The following is a 22,251-nucleotide window of genomic DNA, read 5'->3' on the forward strand; positions in this document are numbered from 1 at the left end:
TTCACCCACCGTAATACTTATGCTATCTTGAGAGAAGCCACTAATGAAACCTATGGCCCCCCGGGTCTATTATATCATATAAGTTTTCCATCTACTTTTATTTGCATCTTTTATTTTCCAATCTATATCATAAATATACCAAAAATATTTATCTTATCATATTATCTCTATCAGATCTCACTTTTGCAAGTTTCCGTGAAGGGATTGACAACCCCTTTATCGCATTGGTTGCGAGGTTCTTGTTTGTTTGTGTAGGCGTGTGGGACTTGTGAGGATCCTCCTACTAGATTGATACCTTGGTTCTCAAAATCGAGGGAAATACTTACGCTACTTTGTCGCATCAGCCTTTCCTCTTCAAGGGAAAAACCAGCGCATGCTCAAGAGGTAGCAAGAAGGATTTCTGGCGCCGTTGCCGGGGAGGTCTTCGCTCAAGTCAAGACATACCAATTACCCATCACAAACTCATCTCCCTCGCATTACATTATTTGCCATTTGACTCTCATTTTCCTCTCCCCCACTTCACCCTTGTCGTTTTATTCGCCCTCCCTTTCCCGTTCGCCTCTCTTCTTCACTTGCCTTTTTGTGTGCTTGTGTGTTAGTTATTTATCTCGTTATAATGGCTAGTGCACCTATCATCATTAATACTCCCGATCATGAAGTTCTTAATTTTAAACAAAGGAGGGAGAAAATCTAAAAGATGCTTGGCATAGAATTTTCGATGCTCAAAATAGATCTACTAGGAAGCAATCCACTTCCGTTCTTCTTCGCAATTTTTATGTAGGCATTACCCCTTGGAATAGATACATTCTTGATACCATTACCAGAGGGAATTTTTTGGGTAGCCATACTTTTGATGCTTACAATGCCATGAGAGATTTGTTCGGTCTACCGCCTCTTTTAGTTAACGGAATAGTTTTAACTTTAGAACATGTGATGCAAAGGCTTGAAATTATTGAAAATAAAGTTTCTACTGTCGAGTTAATTGAAAATTTGGGTAAAAAGATCCACAACCAAATTACTCAATATGGATCTAAGGTTGGAGTTACTTTAAAAAGTTTTAAAGAAAAGGAACCTATTGTTAATGAAAGGATAGATCAAGATTCCACAAGAATCGGTAAACTTGAGAATATTATTACTAATTTAGGGTTTTCCTTTTCATCCATGGAAAATACTCCAACTCCTCCTACAAAAATTGCTAAATTAATGTATGTTTCTAAAAATAAAGGTGAATCTTCTAGTAAGGAAAATGCGGATCTCAAATCAATAAGCGTTCATTCCGATTTCTTCGCTCTTATTAAGGAACCTTTTGTTACATATGAATATCTTGATTTTTTGCCTAAGAGTTTGATCATTACCAAAAATAAAGGAACTTATATGTGTTATAAGTGTTCTATTGAAGAATTTAATGCCAAAGATGGCAATACTTAGATCTATTCTCGCTTTTATGCCTAGTTAGGGGCGTTAAACGATAGCGCTTGTTGGGAGGCAACCCAATTTTATTTTTGTTCCTTGCCTTTTGTTCCTGTTTATTAATAAATATCTCATCTAGGTTCTGTTTAGATTTGTTTTTATGTTTTAATTAGTGTTTGTGCCAAGTAGAACCTATAGGATAACCTTGGGTGAAAGTTAATTTGATTCTGCTGAAAAACAGAAACTTTACGTGCACGAGAAAAAATTCAATAAATCACAGAAATGTGATTTTGCGTTGATTATTTTGGGCGTTTATCAACAGACAAATTAACCTGGACGTCCTATTTTTGTTGGATTTTTAAGGTTCCATAAGTATTCGAAAGTTACAGATTGCTACAGACTGTTCTGTTTTTGACAGATTTTGTTTTTCGTGTGTTGTTTGCTTATTTTGATGAATCAATGGCTAGTATCGGGGGGTATGAATCATAGAGAAGTTGGAATACAGTAGGTTTAACACCAATATAATTAAATAATGAGTTCATTACAGTATGTTATGTGGTGGTTTTTCTTTCTTGAACTAACGGAGCTTATGAGATTTCCTGTTGAGTTTTGTGTTGTGAAGTTTTCAAGTTTTTTGTAAAGATTTGATGGACTAATGAATAAGTGGCAAAAGCCTAAGATTGGGGATGCCCATGGCACCCCAATATATTCAAGGACAACCAAAAGCCTAAGCTTGGGGATGCCCCGGAAGGCATCCCCTCTGTCGTCTTCGTCTATCGGTAACTTTACTTGGAGCTGTATTTTTATTTACCACATGATATGTGTTTTGCTTGAAGCATCTTGTATGATATGAGTCTTTGCTTTTTAGTTTACCACAATCATCCCTGCTGTACACACCTTTTGGGAGATACCCACATGGTTTAGAAATTATTAGAATACTATGTGCTTCACTTATATCTTTTGAGTTAGATAGTTTTGCTCTATGTGCTTCATTTATATTTTCTAGAGCACGACGGTGACTTTATTTTGAAGAAATTGTTGATCTCTCATGCTTCACTTATATTTTTGGAGAGTCTTTTAGAACAGCATGGTATTTTCTAAGGTTATAAATTTGGTCCTAGAATGATGAGCATCCAAGTTGGGTATAATAAAAACTATCATAGAAAGTGCATTAAAAACTATGATCAATTTGATGCTTGATAATAGTTTTGAGATATAAAGGTAATAATGTTAGAGTCATGCTAGTTGGGCAATTATGAAAATGAGAAATACTTGTGTTGAAGTTGGCAAGTCCCGTAGCATGCACGTATGGTAAAAGTTGTGTGACAAATTCATTGCATGGGGTGCTCTTTGAGTGCTTTCCTTATGAGTGGCAGTAGGGGACGAGCGATGGTCTTTTCTTACCAATCTATCCCTCTAGGGGCATGCGTAGTAGTACTTTTCTTAGAGGGCTAATAAATTTTTGCAATAATTATATGAGTTCTTTATGACTAACGTGAGTCCATGGATATACGCACACTTACCCTTCCACTTTGCTCGCCTCTATTATGCCACACAACTTCCGCCGGTATTATGAACCCATTATTTACCTTCCTCAAAACAGCCACCATACCTACCTATTATGGCATTTCCATAGCCATTCCGAGATATATTGCCATACAACTTTCCACTGTTCCTTTTATTATGACACGCATCATCATTGTCATATTGCTCTTGCATAATCATGTAGTTGGCATCGTATTTGTGGCAAGGCCACCTTCATAATTTTTCATACATGTCACTCTTGATTCATTGCATATCTCGGTACACCGCCGGAGGCATTCACATAGAGTCATATCTTGTTCGAAGTATCGAGTTGTAATCTTGAGTTCTAAGTAAATAAAAGTGTGATGATCTTCATTATTAGAGCATTGTCCCGAGTGAGGAAAGAATGATGGAGACTATGATTCCCCCACAAGTCGGGATGAGACTTCAGACTTTAAAAAAAAGAGAAAGTCCATATAAAAGAAGGCCAAATAAAAAATGAGAGAAAAAGAGAAAAGGGACAATGCTACTATCCTTTTACCACACTTGTGCTTCAAAGTAGCACCATGAACTTCATGATAGAGAGTCTCCTATGTTGTCACTTTCATATACTAGTGGGAATTTTTCATTATATAACTTTGCTTGTATATTCCAATGATGGGCTTCCTCAAAACGCCCTAGGTCTTCGTGAGCAAGCAAGTTGGATGCACACCCACTTAGTTTCTTTTGTTGAGCTTTCATATATTTATAGCCCTAGTGCATCCGTTGCATCCGTTGCATGGCAATCCCTACTCACTCACATTGATATCTATTAATGGGCATCTCCATAGCCCGTTGATACGCCTAGTTGATGTGAGACTATCTTCTCCCTCTTTGTCTTCATAACCACCACCATATACCACACATATTGCTATGTCCATGGCTTGCGCTCATGTATTGAGTAAGAGTTGAAAAGGCTGAAGCGCGTTAAAATGTATGAACCAATTGCTCGGCTCGTCATTGAGGTTATGCATAAGGGGAGTATTTTGTGTGATAAAGATGAAGCATGGCCTAACTATATGATTTTGTAGGGATGAGCTTTCTTTGGCTATGCTATTTTGATAGGACATGATTATTTGCTAGTATGCTTCAAAGTATTACTATTTTTATGTTTTGTAAGCTTTTATCTTGAACTTTAGATATGAACAATCATGCCAGAATAAAGAAAATTACATTTAGAATTATGCTACGTAGCATTCCACATCAAAAATTCTGTTTTTTATCATTTACCTACTCGAGGACGAGCAGGAATTAAGCTTGGGGATGCTTGATACCTCTCCAACTTATCTATATTTTTTGATTGTTCCATGCTATTATATTACCTGTTTTGGATGTTTATGGGCTTCCTCTACACTTTTATATCATTTTTGGGACTAACCTACTAACCGGAGGCCCAGCCCGAATTGCTGTTTTTTTGCCTATTTCAGTATATCGAAGGAAAGGAATATCAAACGGAGTCCAAACGGCATGAAACCTTCGGGAGCGATCTTTTTGGAACAAACGCAATCCAGGAGACTTGGAGTGGACGTCAAGAAGCAACCGAGGCGGCCACGAGGGTGGCCGGTGTGTCCAGGAAGGGTGGGCGCACCCCCCTGCCTCGTGGGCCACTCGTGGCTCCCCTGACCGACTTCCTTCGCCTATATATATCTACGTACCCCGAAAACATCCAGGAGCACCACAAAAAACTATTTCCACCGCCGCAACCTTTTGTATCCGCGAGATCCCATGTTGAAGCCTTCACCGCGCTCCGCCGGAGGGGGAATCGACCATGGAGGGCCTCTCCATCACCACCAAGGCCTCTCCGATGAGTTGTGAGTAGTTTACCACAGACCTTCGGGTCCATAGTTATTAGCTAGATGACTCCTTAACTCTCTTTGAATCTCAATACAAAGTTCTCCTTCCTCTTCTTGGAGATCTATTCGATGTAACTCTTTTTGCGGTGTGTTTGTCGAGATCCGATGAATTGTGGGTTTATAATCAAGTTTATCTATGAGAAATATTTGAATCTCCTCCGAATTCTTTTATGTATGATTGGTTATCTTTGCAAGTCTCTTTGAATTATCAGTTTGGTTTGGCCTACTAGATTGATCTTTCTTGCCATGGGAGAAGTGCCTAGCTTTGGGTTCAATCTTGCGGTGTCCTTTCCCAGTGACAGCAGGGGCAGCAAGGCACGTATTGTATTGTTGTCATCGAGGATAAAAAGATGGGGTTTATATCATATTGCATGAGTTTATCCCTCTACATCATGTCATCTTGCTTAATGCGTTACTCTGTTCTTATGAACTTAATACTCTAGATGCTGGTAGGAGTCGGTCGATGTGTGGAGTAATAGTAGTAGATGCAGAATCGTTTCGATCTACTTGTTGCGGACGTGATGCCTATATACATGATCATGCCTAGATATTCTCATAACTATACACTTTTCTATCAATTGCTCGACAGTAATTTGTTCACCCACCGTAATACTTATGCTATCTTGAGAGAAGCCACTAATGAAACCTATGGCCCCCCGGGTCTATTTTTTATCATATAAGTTTTCCATCTACTTTTATTTGCATCTTTTATTTTCCAATCTATATCATAAAAATACCAAAAATATTTATCTTATCATATTATCTCTATCAGATCTCTATTTTGCAAGTTTCCGTGAAGGGATTGACAACCCCTTTATCGCATTGGTTGCGAGGTTCTTGTTTGTTTGTGTAGGCGTGTGGGACTTGTGAGGATCCTCCTACTAGATTGATACCTTGGTTCTCAAAATCGAGGGAAATACTTACGCTACTTTTTCGCATCAGCCTTTCCTCTTCAAGGGAAAAACCAACGCATGCTCAAGAGGTAGCAAGAAGGATTTCTGGCGCCGTTGCCGGGGAGGTCTTCGCTCAAGTCAAGACATACCAATTACCCATCACAAACTCATCTCCCTCGCATTACATTATTTGCCATTTTCCTCTCGTTTTCCTCTCCCCCACTTCACCCTTGCCGTTTTATTCACCCTCCCTTTCCCGTTCGCCTCTCTTCTTCGCTTGCCTTTTTGTGTGCTTGTGTGTTAGTTATTTATCTCGTTATCATGGCTAGTGCTCCTATCATCATTAATACTCCCGATCATGAAGTTATTAATTTTAAACAAAGGAGGGAGAAAATCTAAAAGATGCTTGGCATAGAATTTTCAATGCTCAAAATAGATCTACTAGGAAGCAATCCACTTCCGTTCTTCTTCGCAATTTTTATGTAGGCATTACCCCTTGGAATAGATACATTCTTGATACCATTACCAGAGGGAATTTTTTGGGTAGCCATACTTTTGATGCTTACAATGCCATGAGAGATTTGTTTGGTCTACCGCCTCTTTTGGTTAACGGAATAGTTTTAACTTTAGAACATGTGATGCAAAGGCTTGAAAATATTGAAAATAAAGTTTCTACTATCGAGTTAATTGAAAATTTGGGTAAAAAGATCCACAACCAAATTACTCAATATGGATCTAAGGTTGGAGTTACTTTAAAAAGTTTTAAAGAGAAGGAACCTATAGTTAATGAAAGGATAGATCAAGATTCCACAAGAATCGGTAAACTTGAGAATATTATTACTAATTTAGGGTTTTCCTTTTCATCCATGGAAAATACTCCAACTCCTCCTACAAAAATTGCTAAATTAATGTATGTTTCTAAAAATAAGGGTGAATCTTCTAGTAAGGAAAATGCGGATCTCAAATCAATAAGCGTTCATTCCGATTTCTTCGCTCTTATTAAGGAACCTTTTGTTACATATAAATATCTTGATTTTTTGCCTAAGAGTTTGATCATTACCAAAAATAAAGGAACTTATATGTGTTATAAGTGTTCTATTGAAGAATTTAATGCCAAAGATGGCAATACTTAGATCTATTCTCGCTTTTATGCCTAGTTAGGGGCGTTAAACGATAGCGCTTGTTGGGAGGCAACCCAATTTTATTTTTGTTCCTTGCCTTTTGTTCCTGTTTATTAATAAATATCTCATCTAGGTTCTGTTTAGATGTGTTTTTATGTTTTAATTAGTGTTTGTGCCAAGTAGAACCTATAGGATAACCTTGGGTGAAAGTTAATTTGATTCTGCTGAAAAACAGAAACTTTACGTGCACGAGAAAAAATTCAATAAATCACAGAAATGTGATTTTGCGTTGATTAATTTTGCTGTTTATCAACAGAAAAATTAACTAGGACGTCCTATTTTTGTTGGATTTTTAAGGTTCCAGAAGTATTCGAAAGTTACAGATTGCTACAGACTGTTCTGTTTTTAACAGATTTTGTTTTTCGTGTGTTGTTTGCTTATTTTGATGAATCAATGGCTAGTATCGGGGGGTATGAACCATAGAGAAGTTGGAATACAGTAGGTTTAACACCAATATAATTAAATAATGAGTTCATTACAGTATGTTATGTGGTGGTTTTTCTTTCTTGAACTAACGGAGCTTATGAGATTTCCTGTTGAGTTTTGTGTTGTGAAGTTTTCAAGTTTTTTGTAAAGATTTGATGGACTAATGAATAAGTGGCAAAAGCCTAAGCTTGGGGATGCCCATGGCACCCCAATATATTCAAGTACAACCAAAAGCCTAAGCTTGGGGATGCCCCGGAAGGCATCCCCTCTGTCGTCTTCGTTTATCGGTAACTTTACTTGGAGCTGTATTTTTATTTACCACATGATATGTGTTTTGCTTGAAGCATCTTGTATGATATGAGTCTTTGCTTTTTGGTTTACCACAATCATCCTTGATGTACACACCTTTTGGGAGAGACCCACATGGTTTAGAAATGATTAGAATACTCTATGTGCTTCACTTATATCTTTTGAGTTAGATAGTTTTGCTCTATGTGCTTCACTTATATTTTCTAGAGCACGACGTTGACTTTATTTTGAAGAAATTGTTGATCTCTCATGCTTCACTTATATTTTTTGAGAGTCTTTTAGAACAGAATGGTATTTGCTATGGTTATAAATTTGGTCCTAGAATGATGAGCATCCAAGTTGGGTATAATAAAAACTATCATAGAAAGTGCATTAAAAACTATGATCAATTTGATGCTTGATAATAGTTTTGAGATATAAAGGTAATAATGTTAGAGTCATGCTAGTTGGGCAATTATGAAATTGAGAAATACTTGTGTTGAAGTTGGCAAGTCCCGTAGCATGCACGTATGGTAAAAGTTGTGTGACAAATTCATTGCATGGGGTGCTCTTTGAGTGCTTTCCTTATGAGTGGCAGTAGGGGATGAGCGATGGTCTTTTGTTACCAATCTATCCCTCTAGGGGCATGCGTAGTAGTACTTTGCTTCGAGGGATAATAAATTTTTGCAATAATTATATGAGTTCTTTATGACTAACGTGAGTCCATGGATATACGCACACTTACCCTTCCACTTTGCTCGCCTCTATTATGCCACACAACTTCCGCCGGTATTATGAACCCATTATTTACCTTCCTCAAAACAGCCACCATACCTACCTATTATGGCATTTCCATAGCCATTCCGAGATATATTGCCATGCAACTTTCCACTGTTCCTTTTATTATGACACGCATCATCATTGTCATATTGCTCTTGCATAATCATGTAGTTGGCATCGTATTTGTGGCAAGGCCACCTTCATAATTTTTCATACATGTCACTCTTGATTCATTGCATATCTCGGTACACCGCCGGAGGCATTCACATAGAGTCATATCTTGTTCTAAGTATCGAGTTGTAATCTTGAGTTCTAAGTAAATAAAAGTGTGATGATCTTCATTATTAGAGCATTGTCCCGAGTGAGGAAAGAATGATGGAGACTATGATTCCCCCACAAGTCGGGATGAGACTTCATACTTTAAAAAAAAAGAGAAAGGCCATATAAAAGAAGGCCAAATAAAAAATGAGAGAAAAAGAGAAAAGGGACAATGCTACTATCCTTTTACCACACTTGTGCTTCAAAGTAGCACCATGAACTTCATGATAGAGAGTCTCCTATGTTGTCACTTTCATATACTAGTGGGAATTTTTCATTATATAACTTGGCTTGTATATTCCAATGATGGGCTTCCTCAAAACGCCCTAGGTCTTCGTGAGCAAGCAAGTTGGATGCACACCCACTTAGTTTCTTTTGTTGAGCTTTCATATATTTATAGCCCTAGTGCATCCGTTGCATCCGTTGCATGGCAATCCCTACTCACTCACATTGATATCTATTAATGGGCATCTCCATAGCCCGTTGATACGCCTAGTTGATGTGAGACTATCTTCTCCCTCTTTGTCTTCATAACCACCACCATATACCACACATATTGCTATGTCCATGGCTTGCGCTCATGTATTGAGTAAGAGTTGAAAAGGCTGAAGCGCGTTAAAAAGTATGAACCAATTGCTCGGCTCGTCATTGAGGTTATGCATAAGGGGAGTATTTTGTGTGATAAAGATGAAGCATGGCCTAACTATATGATTTTGTAGGGATGAGCTTTCTTTGGCTATGCTATTTTGAGAGGACATGATTATTTGCTAGTATGCTTCAAAGTATTACTATTTTTATGTTTTGTAAGCTTTTATCTTGAACTTTAGATATGAACAATCATGCCAGAATAAAGAAAATTACATTTAGAATTATGCTACGTAGCATTCCACATCAAAAATTCTGTTTTTTATCATTTACCTACTCGAGGACGAGCAGGAATTAAGCTTGGGGATGCTTGATACCTCTCCAACTTATCTATATTTTTTGATTGTTCCATGCTATTATATTACCTGTTTTGGATGTTTATGGGCTTCCTCTACACTTTTATATCATTTTTGGGACTAACCTACTAACCGGAGGCCCAGCCCGAATTGCTGTTTTTTTGCCTATTTCAGTATATCGAAGGAAAGGAATATCAAACGGAGTCCAAACGGCATGAAACCTTCGGGAGCGATCTTTTTGGAACAAACGCAATCCAGGAGACTTGGAGTGGACGTCAAGAAGCAACCGAGGCGGCCACGAGGGTGGCCGGTGTGTCCAGGAAGGGTGGGCGCACCCCCCTGCCTCGTGGGCCCCTCGTGGCTCCCCTGACCGACTTCCTTCGCCTATATATATCTACGTACCCCGAAAACATCCAGGAGCACCACAAAAAACTATTTCCACCGCCGCAACCTTTTGTATCCGCGAGATCCCATGTTGAAGCCTTCACCGCGCTCCGCCGGAGGGGGAATCGACCATGGAGGGCCTCTCCATCACCACCAAGGCCTCTCCGATGAGTTGTGAGTAGTTTACCACAGACCTTCGGGTCCATAGTTATTAGCTAGATGACTCCTTAACTCTCTTTGAATCTCAATACAAAGTTCTCCTTCCTCTTCTTGGAGATCTATTCGATGTAACTCTTTTTGCGGTGTGTTTGTCGAGATCCGATGAATTGTGGGTTTATAATCAAGTTTATCTATGAGAAATATTTGAATCTCCTCCGAATTCTTTTATGTATGATTGGTTATCTTTGCAAGTCTCTTTGAATTATCAGTTTGGTTTGGCCTACTAGATTGATCTTTCTTGCCATGGGAGAAGTGCCTAGCTTTGGGTTCAATCTTGCGGTGTCCTTTCCCAGTGACAGCAGGGGCAGCAAGGCACGTATTGTATTGTTGTCATCGAGGATAAAAAGATGGGGTTTATATCATATTGCATGAGTTTATCCCTCTACATCATGTCATCTTGCTTAATGCGTTACTCTGTTCTTATGAACTTAATACTCTAGATGCTGGTAGGAGTCGGTCGATGTGTGGAGTAATAGTAGTGGATGCAGAATCGTTTCGATCTACTTGTTGCGGACGTGATGCCTATATACATGATCATGCCTAGATATTCTCATAACTATACACTTTTCTATCAATTGCTCGACAGTAATTTGTTCACCCACCGTAATACTTATGCTATCTTGAGAGAAGCCACTAATGAAACCTATGGCCCCCCGGGTCTATTTTTTATCATATAAGTTTTCCATCTACTTTTATTTGCATCTTTTATTTTCCAATCTATATCATAAAAATACCAAAAATATTTATCTTATCATATTATCTCTATCAGATCTCCCTTTTGCAAGTTTCCGTTATGGGATTCACAACCCCTTTATTGCATTGGTTGCGAGGTTCTTGTTTGTTTGTGTAGGCGTGTGGGACTTGTGAGGAGCCTTCTACTGGATTGATACCTTGGTTCTCTAAACTGAGGGAAATACTTATGCTACTTTGCTGCATCACCCTTTCCTCTTCAAGGGAAAAACCATGCTCAAGAGGTAGCATGCATGACTTTTACTGCCTTTATAAAGGGATAAGGATCCAACTCTTTCACGCACGCCTTCTCTCTGCTTCCCCATTCTCGAGCTCCAGCACCCAAGCTTTCATCTCTTCCGCCTCAAAAAGCACTCCATCCATGTCCGGATCCGGAGCGCAGGGCAAGTGGATGGCCTCCTCCATCAAGGAGAAGGATATCAAGAAACTCCAGGAGGCCGGGTAGCTGGACAAGGAGATCGCACATCGTCTCCCAGCCGAGGGACATATCGTCCCCACTCCAGAACCCCACGAGAGGGTTGTATTCTTCCCCCATTTTGTCCGTGGGTTGGGATTTCCTCTCCACCCATTCATTTGCGGACTTATTTACTACTATGGGATAGATTTCCATGATCTGTCCCCAAATTCTTTCCTCAACATCTCGACATTCATCGTCGTGTGCTCGGCCTTCCTCCGCATCCCTCCACACTTCAGACCGTGGCTAAAGATCTTCAACGTGAAGCCGAAGGTGGTGGGCGGAGAGCACGCCGAGTGCGGATGCGCCATGGTGAGCAAGATGCCCAAGGTTTCATGGCCTCCAGGTTCTTTTAACGAGTCTGTCAAAGGGTGGCAAGAACAGTGGTTCTACGTCACTGAGCCACGCGACACCACCTGGGTCGCGACTCCCGAATTTCGATCCAGAGCCCCAATGTGGCTCACGTCATGGACCGAGAAGGGTCTGGACTGGTTTTTGTCAGATGAACTGACTGTGCTCCAGGCGCGTATTAAGGGCATGGCAGACAAGAATATCAAGCTTGTCAACATGGTCCAGGTGATGTTAGTTCGCCGGATCCTGCCATGCCGGAGCTGGACTTGCCATCTATGGGAGTTCGATCCGGCCAAGCATCAAACCCTCCTGGAGTTCTTCGGCACAATGCACAAAGACATTTGGGAGGTGCTATTCAAGCCCAGCAAGTCGTGGTCGGACTCGGCCGAGGATCGTGGGTACAAATTGACTCACCCTACAAGTTCGGTAAGTCTTTTCGCACTTTCAAGGTGTATCCTTTACTCGCATATTTGAGGGAAAAACCTAATATTTCCCTAATGATTCCCCCAAGGGCTGGGCAAAGAAGGCGGAGCGGATTTACTGTCCAGCTCCGCTGCCCGAAGAACCAGCAGGCCCACTTCTGACAAAGATGCTAGTTCACGCGCCCTATAAGGCACCGAAGAAGAAGGCCAAGAAGGAGGCCAAAGAGACCACGGGCGGTCTTTGTTGCACGGGCACTTCAGATGTGATGTCCGAAGACGTCAAGGCTCACTGCTCCACCGTCGAAGACGACGAGGAAGAGGAGGAGGAGGAAGAAAGCCAATCCCCCCCTGCAGGGGGGAGAAAGAAAAGGAGGACCTCCACGCATCTAGTGGCCGAAGCGTCCAAGAAGGGGAAAGCTTCCTTTCCGGACAGCTCCGCTGCAGCCACCGACAGCAGTTCGGAGTGGCAACCCAGGGACAAGCCCCTGGCCAAATTGTAAGTATCCGGACACTTTTGTATATTCGACCTTTCTATTTTATTGTTTTGTCATGTTTGAATCATGTGTTTGTAGTCCGGCTTGGTCCAGCATTGAGTGGTCCTTATCTTCAAAGGAATCGCTGGACCCGGCTGCTATGGACAGCGGGACCATTTTCTCGGACTCCTCTCGCAAAGATACAGGTGACACGGAGGCGTCGTCCCGAAGGATCCCAGGTCCGAGAGGGAACCCGGAGGCCGTCAGGGAGGCACCAAAGGGTGAGGCATTAGCTTCCGGACACATGGGGGAGCAAGCCCCCATGGAGACTGACGGTGGGGCCATATCCAATCCGGCCCCCAACCAAATACTATTCCAAAGACCCATACGGCTCTGGAATCAGGCAAGCAGCCCTTAAAGGAAGGGGGCATGCCTGTTCCACCGGTGACCTCTGTCCATCCAGAGGCGCCGGACAATTTTGTGGAAGCACTGCGAGGCGCCTCCATTGTGGAAGAACACTGTATCCTCATGGTATGGTGATTGAGAGGATCCAGTCCATGAAAAGCAGACTGACCGAAGCGTGCATGCGCCTTCTAAAAGGCTTCGAGGTAAGCAACATAACTTTAAAAAGAATGTTACAATATAGACAGTAGCCCTTGATATTCTGTCCGGTGTTCAGAAAGAAAAGCCGAACGGAGGATCATATAAATTTCGTAGGAGTCTAATATAAAATGTCTATGTGAATAAGCAGGCGTCATTGCTGGCTCCTACTTCTCATACTGTGGAAGTCTTCGGACTGAAGCAGAGTATGGAGAAGGCCGAGGAAGAGCTCGGCCGCGCGAAGAGCCAGCTAGAGGAAAACAAAGGTATGCACTGAACCATGTCTAAATTCAGATATGATGAACTACTTGTTCTGACTGAGTTGTCATAATATTTGTTAGGGCCCATGACCGAAGTAACGACCCTCAAGAAGGATCTGGCCGAGGCCGAGGACAAGGCGGCCAAGGAGCGGACCGCACGCGAAAAGCATGAGGCTCGGGTCAATGAGGTACATCAAGAGCTCCAGGATGCGGTCAAGAGGTGCGAGTCCTTGGAGTGTAATTTTAAGGACCAAGAGTCTGAACTTGCCAAGGCCCGCCAGAGCACACAAGATGCCCGGGCCGAAGCCCAGGGCGCCCTCCAGGAAATCCAGGCGGTCAAGAAGATCACGACTGGTAAGGCTTTCATTATGCAAATCAAATATGTGAAGGAAAGGTTCCTTTTACTTACACGGATTTGGAGCTCTCCAGGGGTGTTTATGGATCTACCACGCATCGTGTCAGACGCTGCGGAATTCTATCGAGCCAAAGAGGGGAGCTCTATGGAGAAGCTATTCTGGTCACAATACCTTGCGCAAGAACATCCAGTGCGCTTTAGCGACCAGCTGAAGCAACTGGTTGAGCTGCATAAGGCAGCCGAACTAGCCATGAAGGATTTGATAATCCGGCTATGATATCCCGAATCTATTCCTAGCAGCTACTTTGGACTCGTGAAGAGGCTGGTTAGTGCCTGCCCTCGGCTTGATGCCATCAATTGGCCAGTCTACATTGAAGGGGCGCGGATGGCCTTCGCTCGCGCCAAGATGCACTGGGCGAAGATGGACACCACGAGGCTGATGATCGAAGGACCGCCCGCGGGCAAGGAGCACCGTAAGCCCGAGATGTACTATGACAATGTCATGGAGGGATCCCACCTTGTGGTGCAGCAATGTGCTAAGCATATCATATTCCCATGAATACACTCATGTTTATCCTTCCCTGTAATATGAAACAGATCCTTTATGTAATATAATGTTTATTTAAAACTTCACCTCATGTGCGGCCATTTTATTAAATCTGAGAATTGCCAGTCGTCGGCTTCTGCCCCCATGTAGGTAGTATGGGGTGTTCGGGATAAATCTAAACACTCTTTATCCAAGGATTTGGTCCTTTAAGGAGGTGCTTAGCGTAACGAACCAGGAAATCAGACTATTCGGCTTTATCATTCTCACTTAGCCATAGGAGTTTGACGAGAAAAAACATGCGCGTAGCCCCTGGTGTTCGGAAGACCTAACTTGGGGTGCTATACACGCCTAATCGGATAAAAACCGATTCATCGCATAAGGCGGAAAAAATCGCTACAGATTTGTAACCTCTCGAATAGCTGACCAGCTCTCGCTGCATCACGACAGTCAGTTTTCGGCTTTCTCTACTGAGGTGCTCATCTAGAAGAACCAAGATACAATCACAGTATTTCTCCCTTTACTACCCTAGCCGATATAGCAGAACATAGAGTAGCAAGCACAAGAGCCGGGCAACCCAACTATTGACCCAAGACATGATTCGGAGCCGATGCATATAATGCTATAATTAGGGGTGCCGAACTACCGAAAAAGTGTTCAGACTTTCTTGCCGTATGATGGGGCATAATGAAGCCCCTAGCGAATTAAAGCGTATCCGATTGTATGTGTGCAATTGATTAAAAAAACGAAACATGAAGGAATAAGCTGTTGTCGCAAGAAATGAGCTGCAAACTATGTTCCATTATAATCTGGTTAATACGTCAAAGCATATTTGTACAAGTAGTGCAATAAGAAATAGGGCTATTTGACATGCCATGACCAAGGGCAGGTTGAGTGCAGATTTTAAAATAGGTATAATGATCGTTAGCAGAGGCCACCTGGGAATTCCCTTGCACGTCCAAGGTTCTTGCCTTCTTTGTGTATACGTCCCTTGATAAGTCTGATGATAAGGTTATCAGGAAAAGAGGCCGGGGGGAAGAAAGAAACCTGAAAAAGAAAAATAAATAGTGAAAGTATCACTACAAAAAAAAGATACATCCGTGACATTTTGGGCCGAACGAACTTTTTTCCTGTCATAGTTATGACACTTCTATGACGATAATTGTGACAAAACCCAGTTCATCATAGATGTGGTGGGCTCCTACTTCTATGACAAAAATCATGAAAGAAAATGGGCTTTTCGTCCTGGGCGGGCCGGAGACGCAGCTGCATGACATTCTTTGGGTCGTCCATGACGGAAAAAACCGTGGTAGAAGCAAGGGCGAGGAAAATTTTAGCGAGTTCCCTATTACGGTGGGTGGTCGGGGGCCGAGCGATGCATGTTTCTCTCGTACACGTACGCGCGTTGTGTGAGGCGTTGGGCTCTGACTGAACCCGAGCGAGGCATCACCTAACTGAACCAGAGCGATTGCACTGCAGGCTACGCTTTACTGAACCCAAGCAATCGAGCGATTCCTTCGGTACTGCTGATAAATGAAGCCGATCGATGCTGCTTCTGGATGAACAGTGAGCGTTGCGGGTGGGGGGTGGATGAATAGTGAGCGGTGGGGGTGGATGAACAGGACCCCGATCGATTGAGCTTGTTGGGGCTAGATGAACAGGACCTCGTGGAGGGCTGGATGAACAGGACGACCCCGTGGAGGGCTGGATGAACAGTAGACGGTGGAGGGGTAGATGAACAGTAGCCCGTGGAGGGGTGGTTGAACAGGAGCCCGTGGAGAGGGGTGGTTGAACAGTAGCCGGTGGAGTAGCGCATGGTGGAGGCTGGATGAACAGGAGCCCATGGATGAACAATCACAGGTGGAGGCTGGAGGAGGTCGACGGTGGATGAACAGTAGCCCGTGGAGGCTGGAGGAGGTCGACGGTGGAGATGAACAGTATCCCGTGGAGTCCCGTTTTGCATTACGCCACACCCCTCCCGATGAACAGGACCCCTGTTTCGACCGTAGCACTCCAACACAAGTCCGTTTCGTCCGTTTTGCGGTACGCCACACCCCTCCCGATCAACAGGACCCCCGTTTCGACTGTAGGAGGTCCGTTTCCTCCGTTTTGCGGTACACCAGACCCCTCCTAATGAACATGATACTCTTTTGAACGTGGCCGGTCGAACACAAGGCCATTTCCTACATTCTGCGGTACGCCAGGCTTCGTTTCCATCGTCTGTTCCGTCCAAGACGTTTGACTCCCACGCGTTTCGTTGCCTCCCGATGAACACGACGCATTCCGTTGCCTCCCCATGAACATGACACATTCCGTTGCCTCCCCATGAACACGACGACAACGTAGTTTCTCCTTTTCGACCCAGCCATGTACACGAGCCCTGGCCGTACGTATGCGCGAGTAGGCGTTTGAGACCCTGCCCGTATGTACGTACGTGGCCTTATTTTCTTTCTTGCACACTGGCCATTGTACGTACGTGTACACGCTACGTGCGCGCCTCTACTACGACACGTGCACACCTCTACATCCACCAGTATGTACATACACATTCGGGACCAGAATGACAACGCTACATACTCTTCGACAAGGTGGGTCCCGACTATCAGGCACTTCCTTGCGTGGGAAGATGTAGCTGGTGGGTCCGAACAGTCAGGGGGGCGAATCGTTTTTTTGCTCGGACGCACTTCCTTGCGTGCGAAGATGTAGCTGGTGGGTCCCAACAGACAGGGGGGAAACATTTTTTTCACAAAATACAGTGGCATGTCCGGTGGGTCCCAACTGTTAGGTGGAGGAATCATTATTTTCCGCATAATAAGGAAGCACTTCCTTGCTGTGGCCGTGGACCCAGCTGTCAGCCTCTCCACGTATAGTCCACGTCTGATGGAAGTCGTTCCTTGACCATGTTGACCACGCCGCACCGAGAGCACCACGCCAGTGGACGACGACGAGGCCTAGGAAGGGGACAACACGGAGCCGGGGAAGACGCGACAGTGGAAGTCCGCATGGAGAGGAGTACGAGGGTTCACTGGTTCGGCTGCGATGTGAGGCTGCCGTCGCCGCAGAATAACAGGGGTGTGGGTGAGTAGAGGGATGGCCTGGCCAGCGGTGGAGTAATAGGGGGCAGTGAGGCCTCTGCGGCATCACAGCCGGCCACGGGAGGCAGGAGCACGCGGCACGACCGGCACTGGTTTGAGCGACTGGAGCAAGAAGACCAGAGGTTGAAGAAGCACTATGGCCGTTGGATGGACATATCACTGGAGCTAGAATCGTTTATATTGACTAAGTTGACAAAGCCCTCCGTCCCCGTCAACTTTGTTGGCCCACAAGTCATCCTCCCACTATGGTGGGTCCTAGCTAGTAGGGGGAGTATTCATTTTTTTGTGCGTAATAAGGAGGAACTTCCTTGCGTGCGAAGATATAGATGGTGGGTCTGACCTGTCAGCGGGGGGGGGGGGGGGGTTTTTTTCACGAAATACAGAGGCCCTTCCGGTGGGTCCCAGCTGTCAGGTGGAGGAATCATTATTTTGCGCGTAATAAGGAGGCATTTCCTTGTGTGCGGCCATGGACCCAGCTGTCAGCCTCTCCACGTACAGTCCACGTCCGATGGATGTCGTTCGTTGACCACGTTGACCAGGCCGCGCCAAGAGCACCATGGCGGTGGACGACGGCGAGGCCTAGGAAGGGAATGACACGGAGCCGGGGAAGTCTCGGTAATGGTTGCCCACGCGGTGGGGAGTACGAGGGTTTACTGGTCCGGCTGCCGTCGCAGGAAAATAATAGGAGGTGTGGGTGAGTAGAGGAATCACTACTAGGAAAAGGCATGCTAGTGGCGCACCGAATTTGCCTTCTAATGGCGCACTACTGGTGCGCCACTGGCATCACGCCATTAGAATTAAATTCTAATGGCGCACCACATGTGCGCCATTAGTATCTGGTGTTCTAATGGCGCACCACGTAGTGCGCCATTAGTATAGCCCACAGTGCGCCACTATTATCTGCTATACTTATAGCGCAGCACATGGTAGTGCGCCATTAGTAACAACTTTTTTAATTCTTTTCTTCTTAATCTCAGGTCACTATTTCACATATGAGATATTCAACACATATATATATACAACAAGCATCCATATAGCAATCATATCCAACACACAAGTTTCATCATATATACATACATAGCCAACACATAGTTCCGTCGTTACAAAAGTTTCACATTGTTCATCCAACACCGTTATCCATCAATTCACAAAAGTTTCACATTGATACAAAATAGAAACACAAATGGAAAAGAAGCACTCCATCCACGCAAGCTTCCGTCAATTAAATCAAATCTGCAAAATGATAAACAAGAAGTTAGAAGAAGAAAAAGAAGAAGACTAGAAGAATACTAGAAGAGGAAGAACACTAGAAGAAGAATAAGAAGAGTTTTGGAAAAGAAGAAGAATAAGAAGAAGACTATAAGCTTATTATGTAAACTTGATCATTTTGTGCTAACATAAGTTATTTTGGAGCTAACCTATAGGAAACTAAGCATATAAGGTCTAAGTTAGTATATTAGAGCCAACTTAGGTAAAATGAAGCTAACCTATGTCATTTTGGAAAAGAAGAAGAATAAGAAAAAGACTATAAGCTTATTATGTAAACTTGATCATTTTGTGCTAACATAAGTTATTTTGGAGCTAACCTATAGGAAACTAAGCATATAAGCTCTAAGTTAGTATATTAGAGCCAACTTAGGTAAAATGAAGCTAGCCTATAGGAAACTAAGCATATTAGAGATAACATAGGTAACTAAGTATATATATATATATATATATCATTTTGGATAGCTAACCTATAGGAGATCTGACATACCTGACAAAGTAGGAAGTTCTTCTCCTTCTTCTCCTTCATCTCCCTGATGCGCCTAGAGCGGCGAGGCGGTGGAGGTAGTGGGATGTAGTCTTCTACCACAATTGGCGTGGTCATGTCGCCCAGCTGTGGGATCGCCGGCGCCACCACCGGTGCGTGGTCATTGTCAGGCACCACCACCATCGCGAGGCCACCTTCAGGCACGACCATGCTAGGTCATCCTCAGCCACCTCCATCTCTTGCCCATGGTCAGCCACCACCATCTCTTGCCCTTGGTCAGCCCCCACCAGCGCTAGGTCATCCTCAGCCTGATGCCCATCATCATCATGCAGCTCCTCATCCTCACTCTGCTCCTCTTCTCCCGCACTCCAGTCCGGATCATCCTTCTTGTTGTCTATGCTGGTGCTAGAATCGCTGCTGCTTTCGCTACAGCCAGAATCGCTGCTGCTTTCGCTACAGCCATAGTCGCTGCTGCTTTGGCTGTAGCCAGTGTCGCTGCTGCTGCTCCTACCTGTCCAAAATGCAACAATGACCGTTAACAATCGATGTGAGACAAAGCCAAATGTAGAGGAATAAGAAGAGGCAAAACGTACATACCGGCATCATCATCGACAGCGTAGCGCATGCGACACATAGTCTTGTTGTACACCTTCACGATGAGCATGTTGGCGTCGTCGTCGTACCTGAAGACAAGGAAGTACCCCAGCTGCAGGTCGTAGGCACGGTAGAACTTCTCCCACCCAGGAGACAAGTACATGTGGCCCTTCTTGATCGCCAACTGCACATCCCACTGCCTGCGAAACCCGCTGCCGGCCTGTCGCAGCTTCACATTATTTGGCGGATCTTCACCCATCAGCATGTTCATAAAACTGTCAGGCAGCCTCTGCAGTTTGGGAAAATGAGTGATGTAGCAAACAACAGATATCATAATGAGATGGGTGAAGGGGAGATCTCTCGTTTTATATACCAGCGTCATGGATGATACTGAAGCGTCAAGTATGATAGTGAAGAACTCGGAAGCATCCAACTCGTACTGCGGTGTCGCAGATCGGCGGTGGCTGCTTCCCGCCATCTCTGATAAGCAGCAGAAGAGACCAATTAGTACCCATGCATGATAACAGGCATTAGTCGCAAGTACCCCATATGTCCTATTTTTAGCAAAGTCATGCTAAAATTCACGGAAAATTTCAGCATGACCTTTGCTGAAAATAGGACATATGGAGTGCCCGAATTTGCCGGAACGGAAGTTAATCGACATTCCGGCAAACTCAAGGGCCTCTCGGGGTACCTGCAAATTCATCACGACACAATGGTCGGAGACAAAACCCAACAAACTAGCAAGTCTTTCTCAATGTGATCACAAGTAATTCAGAGGCATCACAATAAAGAAACACCCTGCACTAGCCTAAAAACAAGTGAAGTTTCACCCATATAAGAACAACTTTATAAAATCAAAGAAGTTGCTAAATTTTTTGTATCCTTCATACACACTGGAGTACAATGCTTTATAATGTTCCATCATCATTACAGAAATCCAAGACCATGTGTTCCATCATCATCATCATTACAGAAATCCAAGAAACATCATGCTTTTTAACAGTTTTCAGTTTGGACAGAATACTCAAAACTACAGTTTGGACAGAATTCCTAACACTTTGGTCTTCTAGTTACAAAACAAAACTGACATAATTCTAGATGCCATAACTGAATTTTTTGACAGTAGCTCAAGTTTTTGACAGTATCTCCTAACAGTAGCTCCTAATTGAATTTTCTGCTTAAAGGGAAGGCTGACTTAAGTGGCAAGATGATACAATTTGCGTAACATAACAATATATGCATCTTAATATAACACCATCTCCTAACAGAAATAGTATCCCAGGTTTCCATCTTAATACCACAAAGAATTACATAAAAAAATCCAGGATCATTTTTTCTAGAGAAAAGCATCATTATAAGGGGCCTCGCCTTCAAACTAACCAATTTCCGAGGCCTGGCCTTCTTCATAGGAGAATCTGAATTAGTTCAAATTCAAAATTTATCACTTTGCAGATAATAAATCAAATCCATAGTACAATCTAAAATAACAAGAAACAGAACTCAGTTGTTCCAATCTATATGCCACTGGATGAAGGTCAACATCTATGAATTAACTCAATCCCTGAAGCAACTAGTTGGAACTTGCAAGCGCATGTACTCTACTACTACCTAGCAACAGGGCAGTCCTGCAGTTCTTGTTGTTTGCCGCAAGATGAAACTTATTAAGCATTCCGCCTAGACATCATTAATGGAACAACCGAACTGAATCTTCAATCACATCCATTGCACCTTCCATGGAGAACAATGCCCTCATCTATTTTACCATCTCAGAAAGTTCACGGTCTATTTTCCTATCCCAGGCTGAGCAACTAACACAACCTTCTCATGTTCACCGCTAGAGAGTAGAAACATCCCATCTCTAATGAAAAGATAGCACAGTTTCAAAAAGAAAACAAACAAAAGTAGCAGGAACTCTGATTCTCCTATATAGTTACAAAAATGCAGTACAAAAATGCAGTGCAATTTGAATCGTGAACCCTAACTTTTGGAGCATGTGCTTTCTGTCTTGAAATTCCTTTTGGAGCATCGTTTGGAAGGAATGGAGAATGGTGGAGAGAGGGAGGAAGGAGGAAGGAGGAGAGGTACCTGGTCGCCGGAGGGGTCGGAGTCAGGGTCGGCGAAGGGGTCGGGGTCGGGGTCCGAGCTCGTCCGGGTCCTCGCTCACCGCGGTCGAAGGAGAGCAGGGGCCGGTGGCGGAGGATGGCAGGGGCAGGCCGGGTGGGCACGTCGGGGCCGCGCTCGCCGTCTGCTGCAGGGGACGGAGGAGGCCCTCGCTCGTCGGAGGGAGGAGGAGAGGAGAGGAGCGGGCGGCGCGCGCTCGGCCGATCCCGTTCGGGGGGCG

Source organism: Triticum dicoccoides, chromosome 2B (genome assembly GCF_002162155.2).
Source record: "Triticum dicoccoides isolate Atlit2015 ecotype Zavitan chromosome 2B, WEW_v2.0, whole genome shotgun sequence".
Taxonomy (NCBI): Eukaryota; Viridiplantae; Streptophyta; class Magnoliopsida; order Poales; family Poaceae; genus Triticum; species Triticum dicoccoides.